Raw genomic sequence first — 11,029 nt, forward strand, 5'->3', positions numbered from 1 at the left:
ACTAAAAGGTGAAAAGTTCAAGAAGAGGAAGACTCATTTACTTCATCTTGAAGACCCCTACACACAGGAGAAAGACTGAGTTATTTCATCTGGAGACCACTGCCCATGACCAGAGGGGGCACTGCGCAGGCGCAAAGGACCTTCTAACCCCTTATAATACGAAGCGGGGATAGGACATGAATATGTATAGGCGTATTGTGCAACCTTATGAATATATATAACTTTAGAGAATAAATATAGAGGGAAACACTGAGGCACGCATGACTTTGAGGAATTATCCCCGTGTGTCTCAGCGCTGAATAAAAAGCATGCCTACAACTTTAAGGAGTTGTGGAGTCTATCCGCACATCAATTTGGCGAGCCAGCCAGGAGGTCTCTGTTCGGCTGCAGGACCTGCTGAGGGGCGGACATCCTAGGCGCCCCAGGCCGCTTTTCTGGAGGAGCTCCGCTCCTCTTCCACTCACTGTGAGGACAGACAACAACCTGTGCTGGCTGCGGAGAAACGGTATGCTTGAAATTTAGAGGGCCTGTAAGGCGTACGCGTGGCCCAGGGCTGCTGGTAAGGCGCGCAGAGACGTCTGGTGCACAGCGTAGTTCCCCTCGGCAGATAGGGCTTGCAAGCAGGGGACTCGCCGACCGGTAGAGCGGCTGCTAGCGATCCTGAGGGTGGATCGGGTGAGTTCGGGTTTTCGCTGCATCCCAAGTTTGGGGAGCCAGGAAGGATCTGCTAATGACCGTAGTGGAAGCAGGTGAAGGGGTAGGCGAACCCACCAGGTCTCCGCTGCATCTCAAATTCTGGGAACCAGGACAGACCTGCTACCATAAGAAGCAGGAGAAGGGTAAGGCGGAACCATAGTGTGAGTGTGTGGGATCCCATGTGCGTTTGTGTTTCTGTGTGACTGAGACGTAGCATAGCTACAAAGTGAGTGCGGAGTCCTGCTCCGCAGTTCCGTGTTCTCCGCGAGGAGAGCGGCCGGGGACTGAAGAAGCGTCTTTGTTTTGTGTTGTGCCTAAATGCTGTGTGTGTATGTATGTCTGTCGTTAGTGTTAAAGATTACAGTGTTTAAGCGGTGGGGGAGGAGTAGACAAAAGTAAACTGTGGCTAATGGGGGGGTTAAGAAGAGTTCCCTCTCTGCGCCCCAGTGGCTGTATAAGAGAAGTATAACCTCTAATATCTGTAGTCCTGTTCTTGAGATCTGGACTTTACACTCAGTACCAGAAGCTTGTAGCCTCACATACGGGTGCATAGTAACTTTTGACCAGTGGAACCTGCCCTGGGTACTAGGACAGTGAAAATTTTGCTGGAACCGAAACTATGATCTAACAACAGGGGAGCTGATCTGCAGAACCCAGAGATATTATTTTACTGACCCCTGAGAATATCATAAAACTTGTGTGTAGGTGCTCTCATATTTTTAAGTGCATTTGCAGAGCACTGGGAAAGAGAAGCTATAGAGATTTGTAAAAGATTGAAATGGGAGCCGGTCAAAATAAGGGAATTCTGAAGAAAAGCCCATTGGGTTACATTTTGGCACATTGGAAAGAACTGGGAGGGTCTTCTGGCGGTTCGGTAAACAAGAAAACGTTGATAAAATATTGTAACCAATGTCTGGTTTTAGTTAGACTGTTGCCAACTTAAAAGTTACAATTCTCCACTCCTGTAATTTTGCATGATGTACCCCTGTTATTTTTAATTTGTAAAATTTGATAGGAAACTTCTCTGGATAAAGTTGAGTACCTGATGCGTACATATAGAGTATCAGGTCTTGTGTGGAGGTGTATCTTTTTACAAAGACTGTGATGTTTCTATCTGTGTATGAATTGTACCTGTAAAAATATTGTGAGTGTAAAAAGCTTGCTTTTGAAAAATTAATTGCCAAGCTTGTGATTGTTTATGAGATTGGGGAAAGTTTTAATTGGGTTTTTGGTGTGAAGTCTCTGAAGTTAAGTAGCAGAGGACAGGTACTAGCCCCCTATTTACTATATGCTCATCCGTAAAAAAAAAAAAAAAAAAAATAAGACATTCAGGAATGGTATGGAAAGAGAAGAGTGTGTCAATGAAACAACTGTCCCATGGTCAATATCTGAACTTTCATTTCACCTATAAAGAAATAGTGATATTAATTAAATGTGTTTGATTTGCCTTTCCAGACTTGGATTGCTCTGGAGATCCCTAAGCATTTTTCTAATTTGATATGGAATTTTCCCTGGCTTGGATTCCTCCTTCTGTCTGTCGTGTGTTAGGGTTTGATAGCAGTTCTTTAAGGATGTCTGATGCCTAAGGCAGAGGATCCTTTACAGCAGTGTGTACATGTATAATTTATTTATTTTAAATTTGTCAGATCAGAAAATGGGGATACAGCTCCCATTGTCTGGTAACTCTTAGTAAATTTAATTAGGTAAAGCAATGAAAATGGTTGAATTGTAGCAGAGAGATTTTAAAAAAAACACATTTTAATCTCATAATGACATGTCTCAAGCTGGACATGGGGAGGCTTAGTCTGGGTATTAGGAAAAATTTCTTCACCAAAAGGTGATCAAGCATTGGAACAGGCGGCCCAGGGAAGTGGTAGAATCAGCGTCCCTGGAAGTGTTCAAAAAACATTGAGATGAGGCCTTTAATGACATGGCTTAGTGGTGGTTTTGGCAGTCCTGGGGTAATGGTTGGACTTGATGATCTTAAAAGTCTTTTCCAACCTGGTTAATTCTACGATTCTGTGATCAGGAGAAACGGCCTAAAAATGGAACTTTGAATTATAATACATTGTTACAATTAATGTTGGTTTTGAGGTGGCCAGGAAAATGGGATGAAATACTATATACAGATAGGTTTTTCACTTTAAGAAAGCACCCAGAGTGGCAGACAGAATGTGAAATTAATATTGCTCTGCCAGATCCCTAATTTTGGCTTTGGAAAAGGACAGAGAAAACCAGAAAGCTAAGCTGGAGAGATGTTGTTCAGCCTGTGATATTGGGGGAATGATGTTTAAAAGTTAAAAAAACAATAATCAGGAAAATAAATAGAAAAATTATATATCACAGATACCTCTAAGAGGAACATCCTCTATATCTGTCCTGTCAGATATTGATAAGGAGGAGGAGATTCTGTCACTGGCAACAAGCAGCACATTCACATTAAACCAGAAGTGCTGTTGCAGAGGCGGGCACCTGTAACCCCTGCAGAGCAGGGTGAGCAGCTGTGAGAAGAAAAAAAGAAAGGGGAAAACCAAGGGGGAAAGGAGGGGAGCTCGCACAGCTCCTGTGTTTGAGCACGGGATGAGTGCTGGGGCAGGCAAACAAGTGGGAACAGACATGTTGATAGACGGGACTGAGGGGTTGTTGAATGTTTTGAAATTGGTGGAAGAGGAATGTTGGGCAAAGGTGGGGGAAGTGGGTTCTTCTCCTATGGGACGGGATGGGTGTGTGTGTGCTGTGGGGAGTTTTGGACGTTGGAAGTGAGACTGCCCTGAGGGGGAGTGCCATGGGGTGGCTCCGGTGGCTGAATTGAAACTAGACTGACAAGGGACCTGGGGAATCTACCCTAGTAGATCCACTGGTTAAATTAAAACTAGAGACCAGAGGAAATAAAGTGGAATTTTAGTGGATAGAGGAGCAACTTATTCGGCATTAATTCAGAGGGAAAAGAATTTGTTACAGATGTAGGAGCTACTGGCCACCAAGAAAAAAAAAAAACAAAACGAACAACAAAAAAAAAAAAAAAAGGCAAAAAGAGGCATTCTTTCTGAAACCCTTAAAGTACAAACTGGAAAAACAAATAGGAATGCATAAAATTTTTATGCATGCTAAATTCTCTGAAATCTTTATTAGGGCAAGAAGCAACATTTAAAGAAGGCAAAATGGAATTAAGAGTTAAAAATCAATTAATTGCAGTTTTGAGTTTATCTTTAATTCAACAGAAAAAGCAAACAGGAGGACCTCCCTGAAATAGAAGAAATCCTTAATCCAGGTATATCTGGGAGTATGGGCATCTAATTATAATCCCCTATAATCAACTCTGGACACTAGTTCAGGAGGAACATAATAAAACTCATTGAGGTAGCAAGTCTTTGTATAAATACTTAGATGAACAAATTGAAGGAAGGAATCTATATATCATAGTTCAATTAGTGACAATATCAGCTCTGTCTCAAGAATAATCCTCAAATTGAAAATAGAAATCAAATTGGTACAACTGACAGAACTGACAAATTTTTCTGAATCACCGAGACCAATATTTGTTGGTGTTAACGAATACCTTTTAGGGCGGCCAGAAGCATTCCCTTGTAGAATAAATAATGCAAGACAAGTAATTGGAACATTGTTAAAACAGCATAATACCTTGTTTTGGAGTACCAGAGGCACTTTCTTCTGACCAAGGCTCGCCCTTCAGTGCAAAATAGTTACAAGAAATTAGCAAAAATTAGAGCTTGATTGGCAACTACATGTTCTGTACAGGCCTCAGGCCAGTGAGCAAATAGAAAAGATGATCAAACAACAGATTAGTAAAATATGTCAAGATATTAATACCAAGCCTTACCACTGGCTCTGTTAAAAATTTGAACTAAACCTCGGTCGAAAGAAGAGGCTATCCCATGTAAAAATTTTATATGGAAGACCATATCAGTCCCAGTTTAAAGGAGAAAGTCTTCTGGAAGTGGAAGAAGGTTATCTCCTAAAATTTCTGGTCAATCTGGGAAAACAATTAGAAAAAATAAGAGAATACTGAAGACAAGAGTGAGAGGCATGGATTACCCGACCCACCCTTTTAGATCCAGAGACTGGGTTTATGTTAAGAATTTTTCAGGAGATCCTCTACAGGAGAAGTGGAGCGGACCATATCAGACAATATTGACCACCTTTACAGCAGTGAAGATGAAGGAACAACCTGCTTGCAAGAATAAAGAAAGCACCAGAACCAGAGAAGACATGGCGGATTGAACCTTCAGGACCCTCACATATGAAATTATATCAGTCATAATTTGGATTTATGTGATAACTGACATACCATCTTGGGACTAATACTTATACCTGAAATTAATGCAGAATGTTACTAAAGTTGTTAATTGTAGTGACTGTTGGGAGTGTGCACAGTTGCCTGAATCAGGGCCTTCCTGAAACAGACAAGAAATGGAATTTAAATATGTGTTACACCAGGAACCAGAACAGGAGACTATGTTTATTTAAATACCACAGGTGTAAGTCACTATTCAAACTGTATAGATGGTATCGTGGTTCAGTGATAGCCTGATTCCTGAAGGGAAAGGATGGTATTGGTCAAGTGAGGGTTTAACCCTATTGCTGAACAAAATACTGCATTTTGTGAGATGTGTTTTGAGGCAATCATAAGTATCTCAGCAACCACAGAGGAAATATGGAAAAAGTTAACTTCATGGTTACCTGATATCTCCTGGTTAGGGCACCTGGTTGCAGGAATATTACTATTAATTATTTTAATATTGATTACTTGTGATATAACAAAATTTTCCTCCTGGAATTGTAAACAATCTATGATAAACTACGAAAATTGAAAAAAGAAATGAAATTTAAATATCAAATAGAAACAAGAAACTACTTCAAAAAATACTCTGGATGAAAATACGTTCCAAAAGAATTTGCAAAAGGACAGAAAAAGGGGGTACAGACATTTGTTGGTACTAACAGACACCTTTTCGGGTTGACCAGAAGCCTTTCCAACTAGAAGCACACAAGCCCAGGAGGTAACAAAGATTGTTATAGGATGGTCGTGGGGATTTTGAAAGTATGTGCTGCATGAACTTATCTGACCATTCTGAACCAAATTCATGCTAAGCTGCGAAAATTGCAGGAAAATATGCAGGAGCTTAGAATTGTTGGAGGTGGAATGGATGAATGGCTAAATAACACAGGAGTTACTGGATGGTTCAGGGAAATACTTAAACAAGACCTTCTAATCTTAACTATAGGACTACTCATTTTAATGATTGTACCTGGCATAAAACAATGTATATCGAAATGAATTCATAAATCGGTAGAAGGAACATGGATAGCTCTGTTATAAATAATATATTAAAAGAATTTACTCATTTTATAGAAAAAGGGGGACTGACACAGGGTTAACCGATGTAGAGGGGGGTTGTACAGGGGGGTTGTACGAGGGGGTTAGAGGAATTTGCTTGCTTCAACAAAAGTATTGTCTGTACCTATCATGCCTACTAAGTAGAACAAAGGCACTAACCATTGATAAGGAAAAGCAGACACCTGGTTCTACTGACAAGGAAAAGCAGAGGCCTGATTCTACTGATAAGCAGCTATTGATAAGGAAAAGCAGACGCCTGAAGGGGCAGATGCAGATGGTTTATGGCTGGGACACCGACCAAACCCTAAGGCCATATGTGAAGACTAAAAGGTGAAAAGTTCAAGAAGAGGAAGACTCATTTACTTCATCTTGAAGACCCCTACACACAGGAGAAAGACTGAGTTATTTCATCTGGAGACCACTGCCCATGACCAGAGGGGGCACTGCGCAGGCGCAAAGGACCTTCTAACCCCTTATAATACGAAGCGGGGATAGGACATGAATATGTATAGGCGTATTGTGCAACCTTATGAATATATATAACTTTAGAGAATAAATGTAGAGGGAAACAACACTGAGGCACGTGTGTTTGACTTTGACTTTGAGGAATTACCCCCGTGCGTCTCAGCGCTGAATAAAAAACATCCCTACTTTACAACTTTAAGGAGTTGTGGAGTCTATCCGCGTATCACTACTATTCAGCAGGAAAGAAGCAGCATTACGTTCCCAGGTAACTGAGAGCAACAATGTCAAAAGAGGGATGACTTTTGTAGCAAGACAGAAGATCAAAAAATCTGAAGACTTCGGTTTGCAGACTGAAGCATTACAGGAGGAATGCAAGTATCATGTTGCACAGAGCATCAAACGTTCTCATTTTGCAGACTTAAATAGGCAGCTATCTGGGAAATCACATGGGAAGCAATTCAATAATACAACTATCATTTTGGAGGTCATGTACACCAACATTCAGTATTTTGAATATTATTCAAGAAAGCAGCATGCTGAAGGTGGGTAATCCATGCCTTGGGATGACTACCAAGCACAGGGAAAAAGAAAAAAAAATTATACCAGATAAATTTCTACAGTGCAAGATAAACAAAACGATGCCAGATTTAGAGTTACAGGTGCTTTTTGTTGTTCCTTCAGTCAGAATGCTTAGTCGATCAGAAAAGGAGACACTGCTACATGTAACCACTAAGACCGCCAAACATGCCAATCTTTATGCATACCGCTATATGCCTATGGCTGCCATTCAAACTTATCTGAAAGCTTCACAAATAAGACACCTGATCTTACACAACAGCCAAACGAATACCTTGCCTTCCTCTTACAACTTTGGCAATATGTTTCCTACCTCATTCTACAGACACTTTTTTCCTATGGTATTTTTAACCAAACCCAGACATGCATCATAGCTAACACTGAAACTTACTTGTTCTTAAAGCGTATCAAGGTTGAATTCCAAATTCAATTCTCCACTGGTCAAGGGCAGACCTAAGAAAAAACTAAACTTAAAAAGATAAAAAGCTCAAAAAGATACCATCTTAAGCACTGTATTTCAACAATATGTAGCACTGCCATTCCAAACAGGAATTCATATATGTTGAGTCACAGGGATTTTATCCATATCACCATCTGAATAACATGATTTTCCTTGATTTAGATGGTTTTCAGTGAAACCAAAAAAACAAAAAACCCCAAACAAACAAAACAAAAAAAAAAACAAAAAAAAACAACCCACAAAACAAAAAACCAACCAGAAGTTGACTGGGAAAGAATTCCACAGACAATTCCCAAATGAGAAAGCAAACACACAGGAAGGTGTCCCTGCCCATGGCAAGGGGTTGGAACTAGGTGATCTTTAAGGTCCCTTCCAACCCAAACCATATGATACGGTCCACAAGAAGGTATGAGTATGTTCACTTTGGGCTACAGAAAGCTCAACCTTAACCTAGGAAGGAACAGCCAAATGTAACATTATACTCATCCAAAAATATTTAAGAAAATCCACATCTTAATTTATAATAATTCTTTTAAGCCAAATTTTTGAGATTTTAGTAGTAATAATTGTAACCATTTTAACATACAAGACAGAAGTCAGGTAGACAAGCCAATTTTTACATTTTGGTTCCTGCTGAACTCTTCCATTGCACTACTCAAGTCAGAACGTATTATTAGCATTTCATGACCACTGGAAGAGTAAAAGCAGCCTGTCAGCCAACTAAAAAAAAAAAAAAAAAGAAAGAAACAAAACCAAAAACCAAAACAGACCTTAAAAAAGACTTATAGTAACATTTACAATAAAGTAATTCTCAAGCCATCAAACAGGTTTTATTATTTTATTTTGTCTCCTTTGTGCCAAGCATTTTAAATATAAATATATATATATATACATGCTAGTAATAGTCTGGTTAGTCACTTAAGTTTGATCATGACTGCTTTTCACAAAAATCCCACAAATAAAAATCCTTTACTTTTCTAAACAGGTATGAAGCAATTTGCATTCCATCATCATTTTTTTCCAAAAAAACACAGAGAATGTTTACTGCCTTAACTTTTACCATGTTACCCTAAAAAGAGTGATGCAAGAACTTCCACTAACATTGGGTCTAGTTTGCATAAGAAAATATTCCTAAAAGCAAATTATTTTCTTTTCACGTGTCCATGTACAGGCTCAAATTTAACTTGCTTAAAAACATCGTAAGTCAAAACCAATACTACAGAAGTCACACTAATACAGCTTACACAAAAAAAAAAAAAAAAAGGGAGATCAAGTTTTGCTTTATACAGGCTAAGTCCTCACACAGATCTAAAAGTTTAGCAACAGGCATTAAGTTTGAAATCACCACAACAGTCCATGTTTGCAAAATGCTTGATGTTAACAGCGAAAGAAAAACCTATATTTAAAAGGTTAGTATAGAAATACCTCTTTAGTTTAGATATAATTTACTCTTATTTGGGTTTTGCATTCTTCCTGAGATTTCAGCATCAGGAACATACTAACTTGTGCACTTCACGCCCTTCAGAAAACCATTTTTGGCATTAACAGTGCAGTTAATTAGCTTACATCCCATTTAAAGCTCCTGACAGCTGCTGTAAAGATGTTTTTCCCCTATTCGACATACAAAGGCCGCAGCATATCACCAGATCCTGTTGCTAGATAGATTATCTGGTTATGCAGCAAATACATCAGATAACTCCAGATGATGGTGCAGGTTGATTACAAGTTATAGCTCTAGCTTTTACTTTTTTTTAGTTCCTTTTTTAAATCTGCAGAACTAACACAGCATAATTACCAGTAACAGTGCCTTTGTCACTGGGTTGCGGGGCGGGACGGCCCCTTCTATTCAAACACCGTTCTAAAAGCCATGACACCGCCGTTCACAATCTCCATGTAGGCACATGTAAGAGTAAACCCACCCCTTCACCGCAGACGCCGCGCATCAGGCGCCGGGAGCGTCGCTTCTGCCTTAGCGCCGCACAGGAGCTCTTGCCTCACCCTGCCCCCCGAAAGGGTTAAACGCGCTGACGCCGCAACCCGGGGGAGGAGCCAGAGCTTGGAAAGCGAGAGGAAAATGGAGAAATAAAGAAGGCGCTGCCCAGGGACTCACCTGCAGCGCCCGCCACCTGCACGGCCCCGCCGCATGCCGCGGCAGAGCGAACACCGCCCGCAGAGCTCAGAGAGGCGAAGAAGCGACCGCGGAGGCCGGCAGCGGGGAATCTAAGAGTTATCATGGCAGTAACTGATAAAACTAAGTCAAGGAAGCACCTCCGCTCCCCCGGCCCCGCGCGGTGTGGGCTAAGGGCTACTAGTCTCAGCGCGGTCCAGCTGCCGGGGCAGGGAACAAGCCCTTCCCAAGGACCGACCCAGGACTGAGGAACACCCCGAACCTCCTCCCCTTTCCGACGAGGAGGGAGGTTTTCACAGGAGGCGGAAGGGAAGACGGGGTCCCCCCGGCGCAGTGCCGGCTTCCTGCCGCGCCCCGAGGAGGGGTGGGTGGAAGGTAGCCGAGGCGCCGGGTCCAGAGCCTGTTCCCCGCTTGTCAGGCGCCCTCCTTCTCTCCCTTCCGCGGCCGCTCACCTGCCGCCAGCCGTGCCGCCCGCTTGCCGACAGCCGACGCCGAGCTGCCCTCGTGAGCCGCTCCTCCGCTGCGCTCCCGACCCGGAGCCTCTTCCCGCGCCCGCCGCCACCTCAGGAGCCGCCGGACCAGCCGCCGCTCCAGTCTGGGGAGGAAGCAGCCACCATGTTACTCTCTCCCCCTCAAGCGCCTACAGGCGGGTTTAGGGTCCGCCCCGAAAAGAGGCGGTGGCTGGGCAGGGGAGCGAGCGCTGCTGCGGCAAGGGGGCGCCCGCGGGAGGCGTGAGGGGAGCCCGGCGCTCCGCCGACGCCTCGGTCCCGCGGAGCAGCACCTGTTAGCCCGCCTGCATGGGTCCCGCAGTGGACAGCCGGGGGTTGGTCTTGAAGGAGAGGGGGCTGGCCCGGGGCCCCGCTAGGCAGGCGGCGCGCTGATGGCTAAGGATCTGTGAGGCGCCGTTCCCGGCCAGCGCAGGCCAGTGCCCGGCGACTGCTGCTCACCTTATGCGAGGTGTTGGTTGGTACCAGGAAATGAAATGTTTAAGAAGGATGTGAAGGTCCTTGGATACACCCAGAGGAAGGCAACAAAGCTGGTGGAAGGTCTGGAAGGCGTGTCCTGTGAGGAGTGGCCGAGGGCTCCGGCCTTGTCTGGTTTGGAGGAAAGGAGGCTGAGGGGTGAGCTCATTGCTCCCCCCAGCTTCCTGAGGAGGGGAAGTGGGGAGGAGGATGCTCATCTCTTCTCCCTGCGATCCAGTGGTAGGACACATGAGAATGGTTCACAGCAGCGACAGGAGAAGTTTAGGCTGGACATTAGGAAGCATTTCTTCCAGGACCTGAACATTGTAAGAGGTGGTCGATGCCCCAAGTCTGTCAGTGTTTAAGAGGTACTTAGCACCCTT

General features: G+C 43.2%; 1 protein-coding gene across 7 annotated transcripts in view; it reads right to left on the bottom strand.

Annotated features, from left to right (window-relative positions):
- DENND4C (DENN domain containing 4C) overlaps nucleotides 1-10,350 on the bottom strand; it is a 74,977-nt gene extending 64,627 nt beyond the window's left edge. For 4 of the 7 annotated variants that reach the window (XM_061470869.1, XM_061470868.1, XM_061470864.1 and 1 more), the window contains exon 1: nucleotides 9,667-9,688. The gene's annotated coding sequence lies outside the window, so the exon portion shown is untranslated. Of the gene's footprint in view, nucleotides 1-9,351; nucleotides 9,612-9,666; nucleotides 9,689-10,136 lie in introns of those variants that run through there. The other 3 variants (XM_061470866.1, XM_061470865.1, XM_061470870.1) reach the window with 3 other exon arrangements.
- Nucleotides 10,351-11,029: the final 679 nt, after the last annotated feature.

The sequence above is a fragment of the Pezoporus flaviventris genome, unplaced genomic scaffold (assembly GCF_033815535.1).
Source record: "Pezoporus flaviventris isolate CSIRO_AGI_PZ_B2104156 unplaced genomic scaffold, CSIRO_AGI_Pfla_v1 ptg000064l, whole genome shotgun sequence".
NCBI lineage: Eukaryota > Metazoa > Chordata > Aves > Psittaciformes > Psittacidae > Pezoporus > Pezoporus flaviventris.